The sequence below is a fragment of the Euphorbia lathyris genome, chromosome 2 (assembly GCF_963576675.1).
Source record: "Euphorbia lathyris chromosome 2, ddEupLath1.1, whole genome shotgun sequence".
In the NCBI taxonomy this organism is placed as follows: Eukaryota; Viridiplantae; Streptophyta; class Magnoliopsida; order Malpighiales; family Euphorbiaceae; genus Euphorbia; species Euphorbia lathyris.
The window spans coordinates 113007756-113019081 of record NC_088911.1 but is presented as its reverse complement, the minus strand read 5'-3'; the positions used below and the strand labels follow the sequence as shown (position 1 = coordinate 113019081).

At 30.9% G+C, this 11326-nt stretch overlaps 1 long non-coding RNA gene across 1 annotated transcript in view; it reads left to right on the top strand.

Annotated features, from left to right (window-relative positions):
• The first annotated feature begins 7932 nt into the window (after positions 1–7932).
• Positions 7933–11326, top strand: part of LOC136216500 (uncharacterized) — a 3633-nt gene continuing 239 nt past the window's right edge. Inside the window, exons 1-3 of the long non-coding RNA XR_010683321.1 lie at positions 7933–8067; positions 8250–8299; positions 10819–11326. The exon at positions 10819–11326 is cut by the window's right edge and continues 239 nt beyond it. This is a non-coding gene — a long non-coding RNA (uncharacterized lncRNA). The remainder of the gene's footprint in view (positions 8068–8249; positions 8300–10818) is intronic.

The following is an 11326-nucleotide window of genomic DNA, read 5'->3' as shown; positions in this document are numbered from 1 at the left end:
TCCAACCAGCCATTTGGATGCAGCTGGCAGACAGTGATCCCAAAATACTCCAGGATATCCGCTATCATCTTAGGAAGAGGAAGACGGAATCCTCTCTCTACATGGCAACTATACATAGACAGATATCCGACGGGCGGACAGGCGGGTCGCTGGTGAGCAGCCGCCAACTCAGTCTCGTAATCCTTGATCCACGGATAACGATTCGCCAAATCAGCTAGATCCGCGGTGCTCATACGAGACGGAGTAGACTCTGCCCGAGGTGCTTTTTTCCTAATCGGAATTGAAGACGAAGCCTCCATTCCGGAAAATCTCCTAGAATCTATCGCCGGAACAATATGAGTCACGGCGGCAGGAAAATTTCGAGTCCTAAACGAACGGGTTCGACGATTCCTACTATCCCTCACCGTATTACACAACTCGGTAAAATCACAGCTAGGTGTACTTTCAGAAGAACTAAAACTCTCGGAAGAAGTGGTCCAGCTAATTTCGGGGGAAGTGGTGGTCAAATTAAAAAGTTCAGTAGTAAACCCAAAAGAAGAACTCATAAAAAAAACCCAGAAAACAAAGACGGGAAGATTAACTTACATGAGAATCGGAAGCTTTGAAGGTTCTTGATGCCGGGAAATGTTCTGAGGAAACTCGAACGAAATGAGAGCGAGTAAATCAGAAAGAGAAGAAAGAGGTTGAAGAAGATATCACCTCCTACCTCGAGCAGCGCGCCTAGGACACCTGTCGCTCGATGAATGGCCTGTAACAGAGTGATCATAAATGTGATTCATCATGGCGGCGTGCAAGGAAGCGCAAAAGTCCTAAAGGACTTTGGTGGAACTTCGGGGGGGCTTCTGATAACATCGAGATATTATCCAAAGGATCAAAGAGGATCTTTGCCAAAACGGCCGCGTATTAGGGCGGTCTGAGAAGCGATGGTGTATCAAGCAAGTCATCCGAATGGCGTATCACTTGGACTCCGCCACGCGAGGTCCGTAGTCAAACCTATGGGAGACCTGCCATCATGCCTCGATCCGCCCGCTAAACGGTTAAGCCGATTCCCAATAAAGGCAGTTAATGGTCCTTTAATGAGCTAACGACCAAGCTTAAAGGAGATCCGTAACCACCATTAATGAGGCATTAATGGAGACTTTCAAGTTACTAGGAGTTACGACTTCATGACTATAAATAGCTTACATCCCAAGCTATTGAGGTACACTCATTCTCTCTCTCAAACCCTACCTTGTCAATATAGTTTATTCTCCATTTCCATATTGACTTTGGCATCGGAGCTTCCCCCCGTCGAACCCAACGACGCCCCCACAGGGAAGGAAGCTGATCGGAAATTCACCACTAGTTATCAATAGTCATGATCAATTTTACTTCTAGAGTTGATAAATTTGGTTACTTTTAGATATCATTATAAAACATTGATATTATGTTCCTTATTGCGCACCAGTTACATCAGTTGGTTCTAAGAAAAAGATTTTACATTTTTCGTGATTTATTAATAGAATTAGATATTAATATTTTTAAATTCGATGAAATTTTTAGATTTTTTACCCAACTTGTAAAAAATACAGTTAAATTTTTTATTTGTTATTTTAGTCTATTCATATGTTTGTGATATATTACTAATGAGTGATAAAATGACGTATATGTGAAGTGTAGATGACAAGATTTGTGACTGAGAAACAATTTGATGAATTATTTCTCAAATTGGCTAACTTTGCAAACGTTATGAGTAAAATTGCTCTTAACTGCCGACGTTAAAGTTAAAATTTCACCATTTTATACGTTAGGGATAAAATTACTCCTTACTGTCAATATCAAATGTATTTTTATACCTTATCATTTTAATATAATATCTTTAAACTAATATTAAATATTATTATATTATTATGAATCTTGAAAGAAAAACAATATATATATATATATATATATATATAAGGGAGGGGGGATCAAGTGAGAACCCTCCCCTGTTGCCTAGGGGATTCGAACCTGGCACCCTTCAACTACACTTCACATGGCTTACCACTAAGCCATTTGCCTTCCTTGTATATATTGTCACGCGCTGTTTAATATACTAGTGCCTTTTAGCTTCTATTGTTTAATATTTGATGAATGCACTTATTAATATCGATTAAATATGCAAAATAATAAATTATTAATAGAAAAAAAATAAATTTGCATAATATGAATTATTAATAGAAAAAAAATGCATATAATAATGAATTACTAATAGAAAAAAACCTTGGACCCTTAATTTACACTCCATCTTACTTACCACTGAGCTAACTACTTTTCTTGTCTAATATGTGCCGCGCTGATTAATATACTATCGCACTATAGCTTTCATTGTTAATATTTGACGCATGCACTTATTAATATTGATTAAATATGCATAATAATGAATTATTAATAGAAAAAAAAGAAATGTGCATAATAATGAATTATTAAAAAAAAAATTCAAAAACATGCTCCGATTTCTTATTTATTTAATTCATTTCCTTATGTAATATGTGTCGCGCTGATTAATATATCATCGCACTGTAGCTTTCATTGTTTAATATTTGACACATGCACTTATTAATATTGATTAAATATGCATAATAATGAATTATTAATAGAAAAAAAAGAAATGTGCATAATAATGAATTATTAATAGAAAAAAAATGTGGATAATAATGAATTATTAATAAAAAAAATTCAAGAACATGCTCCAATTTCTTATTTATTTAATTCCTTTATATTTTGTAATTTATGTTATATAAGAAAATATATTTTTTTAAACATACGTTATAACATATAATTTAACTTTTTTTTTGAAACAACATATATTTTAACTTTTAAAACGCGAACTATGAAGTTTAGAACGTACGACATATTTTTTAGAACATACGTTATGTTTTTTAGAACATGTGTTATGTTTTTTCGAACATGAGTTATAAATTATATTTTTGGAAAAAATGAAAAAACGATCCAAATATCTACTGATTTTTTTAGAACATTATACTTAATTTTTGGAACACAAACTACAAACTTTAGAACATACGTTATGTTTTTTATAACATGTGTTATTTTTTTCGAACATGAGTTATAAATTATATTTTTGGAACAAATGAAAAAACAATCCAGATATCTACTGATTTTTTTAGAACATTATACTTAATTTTTGGAGCACAAACTATAAACTTTAGAACATACGTTATGTTATTTAGAATATGAGTTATAAATTATATTATAGAACAAATGCAAAAATGGTTCATATATTTACTGTTTTTTTAAACAACAATTGTTTTCCTTATCCATTATGGAGCGCGCTGATTAATATACCATTATCCATGTAGCTTCTATTGTTTAATATTAGACATATGCACTTATTAAATATCGATTAAATGTGCATAATAATAAATTATTAATAGAAAAAAAAGAAATGTGCATAATAACGAATTATTAATAAAACAAAAAAAATCCAAAAACATGCTCCAATTTTTTATTTATTTAATTCCTGTATATTTTTTGTAATTTATGTTTTTAAATGTTAAGGACGATGTTTTAAATAATGTTACATAATTCTAAACTTTATAATTTATGTTCTCCAAATTAAGTATAATGTTTAAAAAAATCAGTAAATATCTCGATCATTTTTGCATTTGTTCTATAATATAATTTATAACTCATGTTCGAAAAAACGTAACACATGTTTTAAAAAACATAACACATGTTCTAAAGTTTATAGTTTATGTTCCAAAAATTCAGTATAATGTTTTAAAAAAATCAGTAGATATCTGGATCGTTTTTTCATTTGTTCTATAATATAATTTATAACTCATGTTCGAAAAAATATAACACATGTTCTAAAAAAGCATGACGTATGTTCTAAAAAATATATCGTACGTTCTAAACTTTATAGTTCGTGTTTGTTCTATAATATAATTTATAACTCATGTTCGAAAAAACATAACGTATATTTTCTTATATAACATAAATTACAAAATATAGAGAAATTAAATAAAAAATTAGAGCATGTTCTTGTATTTTTTTCAATTAATAATTCATTATTATGCATATTTCTTTTTTTTTCTATTAATAATTCATTATTATGCATATTTCTTTTTTTTTCTATTAATAATTCATTATTATGCATATTTAATCGATATTAATAAGTGCATGCGTCAAATATTAAACAATATTTAGAACATCGTCCTTAACATTTTAAAACATAAATTACAAAAATATGGAGGAATTAAATAAATAAGAAATTAGAGCATGTTCTTGGATTTTTTTTCTATTAATAATTAATTATTATGCACGTTTGTTTTTTTTATTAATAATTCATTATAATGCACATTTCTTTTTGGGTAATTAATTTATTAGTCCCTATATTTTGACAAAATACACTGTTTAGTCCCTGTATTTTCAAAAACACATGGTAAGGTCCCTAACCTTTTTCTCAGTGAACTGTTTAGTCATTCGGTCTGTTTGTTAGATTTTTTACCGTTTATGACTTCAAAAATAACTAAATTACCCTTTACTATTTACCTTCAAACTTTAGAAGAGGAAATCCAATTTAGAAGAAGAAGCTATTTGTATGGAGAACAAGAAAAAGAACAGATCCAATTCTTACGAATTTGAACGATTAAGAAGAAAATCAAGAATAAGAACATTCAAAGTTAATTTCAGATGCATTAGAGTTTAAAGGAAAGGAAAATAAAGGAAAAGAATAACGCAAATCCAAATTGATTAACATAATCTTCATGAGAGTCTAACGGCAGGGACTAAACAGTTCACCGAGAAAAATATTAGGGACTAAACAGTTCATCGAGAAAAACGTTAGGGACCTTACCGTGCGTTTTTGAAAATATAGGGACTAAACAGTGTGTTTTATCAAAATATAGGGACTAATAAATTAATTACCCTTTCTTTTTTTCTATTAATAATTCATTATTATGCATATTTAATCAATATTAATAAGTGCATGTGTAAAATATTAAACAATGAAAGCTACAGTGTGGTATATTAATCCGCGCGGCATACATTACACAACCAAAATAATTAGCTTAGTGGTAAGTAGCATGGAGTTTAAACTAAAGGTCTTGGGTTCAAACCCCCTTGGTAGCAGCATTTTTTTTTGTTATTTTTAACTCAAAACTACGTAGTTTTAGTGGTTCTCACCTAAGAAAGGGTTCTCACAAGAGCCCTCATATATATATATATATATATATATGAGAGATCAGGTGTGACACATCTCTTATGGTGTGACAAGCCTTATTGTGTGACAATGATCAATTTTGTAATTAGCCAAAAGGAGGTGGCAAATTTGTAAATAAAATGAAAGAAAAAATTGTTTTATTTTTTTTCTTTAAAATGCATTTTCCCGACTTTTCCAACCTCGTTTTTCAAAAAATTTTATACCGTTGGACTCGTCTTAATTAAACGGTCATTTTAAGATCCATGAAGCTCAAGTAAAAAAAATTCCGGTGAACGGAATCCGGGTGGGCGTTTTTCGGCAAGCAAAAACGTGTCCATAAAATTCTCAAAAAATTTCAGAACATGTAAAACTTTATTTCTTTGGTCGAAGCGATATTTCTTACGGTTTAGTCCCAATAAAACTTTTTCCTTAATTTTATCCATTTTACATGCTTCAACAATTTGTTGGGTAAAAACTGTAAGGAATCTCGATTTGAGCCAAGAATTAAAGTTTCTTAAAATAATGTTTTACATGTTTAGAAATTTTTTGATAATTTTATGGATACGTTTTTTGTCCTACTTACGTTGTTCCAAATCAATGTACCATTTGTTCCAACATAATACTTATATTGTTCCAACAGAAAATTGTTTTATTTCTTTTCTTTAAAATACATTTTTCTGACATTTCTAACCTCGTTTTTCGAAAAATTTTATACTATTAGACTCGTCTAAATTAGACAGCCATTTTAAGATCCCTGAAGCTCAAGTAAAAAAAATTCCGGTGAACGGAATCCGAGTTGCGTTTTCTTGCAAGAAAAAAAGTGCCCAGAAAATTCTAAAAAAATTCCAAAAAATGTAAAACATTATTCTAAGAAACTTTAATTCTTGGGTCGAAGCGGGATTTCTTACGGTTTAGTCCTAATAAAACTTGTTCCTTAATTTTATCCATTTTACATGCTTCAACAATTTATTGGGTCAGTTGTAAGGAATTTCGCTTTGAGCCAAGAATTAAAGTTTCTTAAAATGATATTTTACATGTTTTCAAATTTTTTAATAATTTTCTGGGCACGTTTTTGTCCTACTTACATTGTTCCAAATCAGTGTACCATTTGTTCCAACATAATACTTGCATTGTTTCAACAGAAAAATGTTTTATTTCTTTTCTTTAAAATACATTTTTCCGATATTTCTAACCTTTTTTTTCGAAAATTTTTATACTATTAGACTCGTCTAAATTAGACGGTCATTTTAAGATCCCTGAAGCTCAAGTAAAAAAAATTCCGGTGAACGGAATCTGGGTAAATTTTTTGATAATTTTATGGATACGTTTTTTGTCCTACTTACGTTGTTCCAAATCAATGTACCATTTGTTCCAACATAATACTTATATTGTTCCAACAGAAAATTGTTTTATTTCTTTTCTTTAAAATACATTTTTCTGACATTTCTAACCTCGTTTTTCGAAAAATTTTATACTATTAGACTCGTCTAAATTAGACAGCCATTTTAAGATCCCTGAAGCTCAAGTAAAAAAAATTCCGGTGAACGGAATCCGAGTTGCGTTTTCTGGCAAGAAAAAAAGTGCCCAGAAAATTCTAAAAAAATTCCAAAAAATGTAAAACATTATTCTAAGAAACTTTAATTCTTGGGTCGAAGCGGGATTTCTTACGGTTTAGTCCTAATAAAACTTGTTCCTTAATTTTATCCATTTTACATGCTTCAACAATTTATTGGGTCAGTTGTAAGGAATTTCGCTTTGAGCCAAGAATTAAAGTTTCTTAAAATGATATTTTACATGTTTTCAAATTTTTTAATAATTTTCTGGGCACGTTTTTGTCCTACTTACATTGTTCCAAATCAGTGTACCATTTGTTCCAACATAATACTTGCATTGTTTCAACAGAAAAATGTTTTATTTCTTTTCTTTAAAATACATTTTTCCGATATTTCTAACCTTTTTTTTCGAAAATTTTTATACTATTAGACTCGTCTAAATTAGACGGTCATTTTAAGATCCCTGAAGCTCAAGTAAAAAAAATTCCGGTGAACGGAATCTGGGTGGACGTTTTCTGGTGAGAAACAAAGTGCCCAGAAAATTCTCAAAAAATTCCAGAAAATATAGAACATTATTCTAAGAAAGTTTAATTCTTGGGTCGAAGCGGGATTTCTTACAGGTCTACTCCAGATCAGACCATCATCCACGTGGAGCGTAGATCTGATTTTGGCTCCTTTACACACTTGATTGTCCGTGCTTGGTTCCTCCTCCGACTTTCCTCGTGCGGACTCGATCTTCAAAGGAGATGCTCCGCATCACATCGATTTTCAATCATTGTTAACGAGCACCCTACGTAGTCTCGTGATCTCAATTTCACTTGTGTATCATGTTACATGTATACACATGTGAAAAACACTATAAGAAAATCATGAATTACCGAAGGAGTTTTCCGACGGAATGATTTCCGCTGCAAATCACCTGCGTATTACCGATGGAATTATAGTCACTGGTGATCAACAGCGGAATCGTAAAACAACTCTAAATTTCTAATCTTTCCAGTCGAATCGTTGATAATTTATTTGTTGGAGAATTCACTGATGTAATATTTAAATCACCGACCAAAATCGATAGTAATATAAAAAAATAAAAAAATAAAACAATTTGAATTAGCGGGAAAAGGAAAAGTTTTCCCCCCTTATATTTATTTCCCCCTTCTATATTCTTATTTTGCTCTCAAAGCTCTTTTTCTATGTAAAGAATATGGACGCGTCCTAATTCTTATTTCCCCCTCACCTCTTTCTTTCTTTCTCTATCTGAGTTCGAATTCAGACTTTTGGAAGGCATTTGGACCTCTCGATTCTGCATTTTCGAGCATATCTCTCTTCATTTAGGTGAGTTATGTTTTTGATTTTGAATTTGTTTTCTTTAATTTGTAATGGGTTTTGTTATCTCTAGCATTTTTGGAAGTTATGTTGACCTAATTTATATTTTTGAAGTTCTGACATTGAAAATTGTTCTATTGTCTTAATTAAATCAGCAACAATATTGAAATTTACATTTTTTTTAAGTTCAGGCCTCTCCGCCATCAAAGGACTGGATTTTGTGAATTTTGATTCATTTTAGGTGAGTTAACTTCTTAATTTTGCTTTAATTTTGTATGGGTTTAGGGATTTCCCCTTTAATATAGGATTTAGAGTTTAATTTTGATACTGGTTTTTATGTTGCCTTTTCAGCTCAATTGTCTATATATCACAGGGCTGATATGAATAATTAGGGGGGAGTTTGTTTTACAATTGTGTCTGTTGTCTTTTCAGTTCTATCTTGGTACTTTTGACAATGAGATGTAGTTGCTTGAATTGGTCAATTTGTTGCAATTCTGATATGCTCCATATATGTGCTATTCCAAAACTAGAAAGTTAAACAAAATCATCTTATATTCTACACCACATCAAAAACATATGTATACATGAAATATTTTTTTTTACCTAAGTATACATGTTCTTGTTTTATTATTATTATTATTTTGAGAAAAACCCGACTATTATTAAGAAATGAAAACATTGTCGATACATAGAGCACCATCTAAATAATTAGGAGCAACTAGACCTGTTCAAAAACCCGTTGACCCACCCAGCCCGTCCAAGCCCATCCATCATGGGTTGGGCTTGGACATGTATATTCACCATTTGACCCGGCCCAGCCCGAACCCGCACAAGCCCGCATATAAAATGGGTTGGGTTTGGGATTATTTTGAAAGCCTGAGTTGGCCCGACCCGGGCCGCTCTACCTTTATATATATATATATATATATATATATATATGATTTTTTAATTTTAGGGTAACAATTACAATTGTTCATTTCTTTTGATCAATTGTCTAATAACCAATTGAAATTTAACATACATTATATATGTATAATAGTTTAGAAGAAGGTATATTATCGTTTAAAAAAATATATATTATTAACTATTTCTTTTTTTAATTGAAAGTAACTGTTTCTTAATTTATAATACTAAGCTTTAAGCTTTGATTTTGTTAAAATTGACACTTACAATTTAATGTTTGACTAGTACACTTTAGTTGTAATTTTATGTGTTATAATTAATTTTTGTTTTTAATTTTTTAAATATATATTAGTTGGACGGGCCGGGCTGGACTTGGGAATTCATATTTTTAACCCAACCCAGCCCAGCCCGGCCCGAGCCCGATGTGAATATACTATGGGCTGGGCTGGGCTGGGCTTGGCAATGTAAATATATGAGAAACCCGATTAGACCCGGTCCGAACCCGACCCGGCCCAGCCCATGAACAGGTCTAGGAGCAACAATATCACTAAAGAAATTAGCATTGGAACGGGAATGGCGAGCAATTGAATGGGCCACAAAAAGATAACATTCTATAATAAATAAGAAAATAGAACTAAACAATATAATATGGTTAATTTAATTGTGACATTTAGCTTAAATTGAATATATTTTATAAACGCTAAACTTAAATTCATATTATTTTGTAAACGTTAAGCCTATATTGGTACTATTTTGTACGTGAGGCCTAAATTGATGTTATATTGTAAACGTTAAGCCTAAATTGATATTATGTTGTAAACGTTAAGCCTATCTTGGTGCTATTTTGAACGTTGAGCCTAAATTAGTACTTCCCTAAAAACCTTAGACCTATTTTGATACCTTATCCTAAAATTAATTATTTTTACGTTAGAATTTTTTTATCAAAAATCAAATTTCAAATTTATTTTATATTTAACTAACTCCCTTTTTATTCCATAAAAAAAAAAAACTAACTCCATTTTTTTTTTTATCACCCTATGCTTTTAAAATACATAAAAACTCCTATTTTTATTTTTATTTTTATTTTTGTCAAATTTAGTCAACTAAATTCATGCCATATATAAAAAAAATTTATTTGAAATATGGGATACTTCAAATACTTATAATAGTTTAATAGAAAATTTACACAGAAATTTAGATTTGAAAAATTATTTACAACTATATCAAGTATTAATTTAAATAATGTCAAACTAAGAAAATCGTTGTTTTTCATATATTTTAAGAATTATGTTTTATGAATTAGGGGTCTAAGATATATTTTTAGGGTTTAGGATTTATGAACTGAGATCTAAAATTTATAAATCATGACATAAAATCATACTTTATTTGTGATATATAGAAAATAATGACGTATTAAGAATTAAGTTTTGTAATATGATTTAATTACAATTTTATAATCAGATATGATTTTCATATAAATAACCCCAATTTAATCCATTCATAACTATTGTGTAACTAAAGCTTTAATCCATTCATAACTATTGTGTATTGAGATGTTATTAACATTTAAAGTTGTGTATTTTTTTTAAACATATTAAAAGTCTAATTTTTATATTTTGTACGGACCCTAAAAATGTTTAAGACATGAAAGGATGCGTGAGTACAGAATTTTATTTTATTTTACCAGAAATGTTATGAAATTGAGATTATAAAACCAAATTCAAAAAACAATATCATACTCAAATTAGTTTTCTTTAAAAAAGACAATATAATCAATTGAAATAAATCATGACTTCATTAAATTACATCTGATTATACTAACTTGTTGATAACTAATTGATTATATATGAAGCACAGACTCTTCCCGGGGTCGTCGTGGCGGACTCGCTGGACTCGGGGACTCGCCGAGAACTCGACGGGACATGGCGGTGACATGGGACATTCCTTTTTTCCAACAGCTTAATGAAGCTCAGTAGGGTTCTCGCGGGCAAGCCGTAGTCAGAGAAGAAGTTGTTGCAAGCTAAAGCAAGTATCCGTATCCGTCTTGTAGCTCACTTCAGGCAATAGGAATAAAGAAAATATCTTCTATGAAGAGGGAAGCTTGCTTGCCAGGCAGAATAAGAAGAAGTAAAGGAAGAAGACCGCACCGAAGAAGAAGGCGGAGTGAAGTTAGGGCAGAATCCAGGCAGGGCGAAGTGCAGAGAAATTCCTATCAAATCAAAGCGAAAAGCGAGCACTAGTCTATTTTTTATTATCAATGCTTGAAACTGTGTACTATTTCTTAGGATCAAAGGTTGCTTCCTCTTCTAGTGGGGGTAGAAACCATAGAGTAGCAAGCACGGCTTAAGCGGAAGCCGAAGTTTAT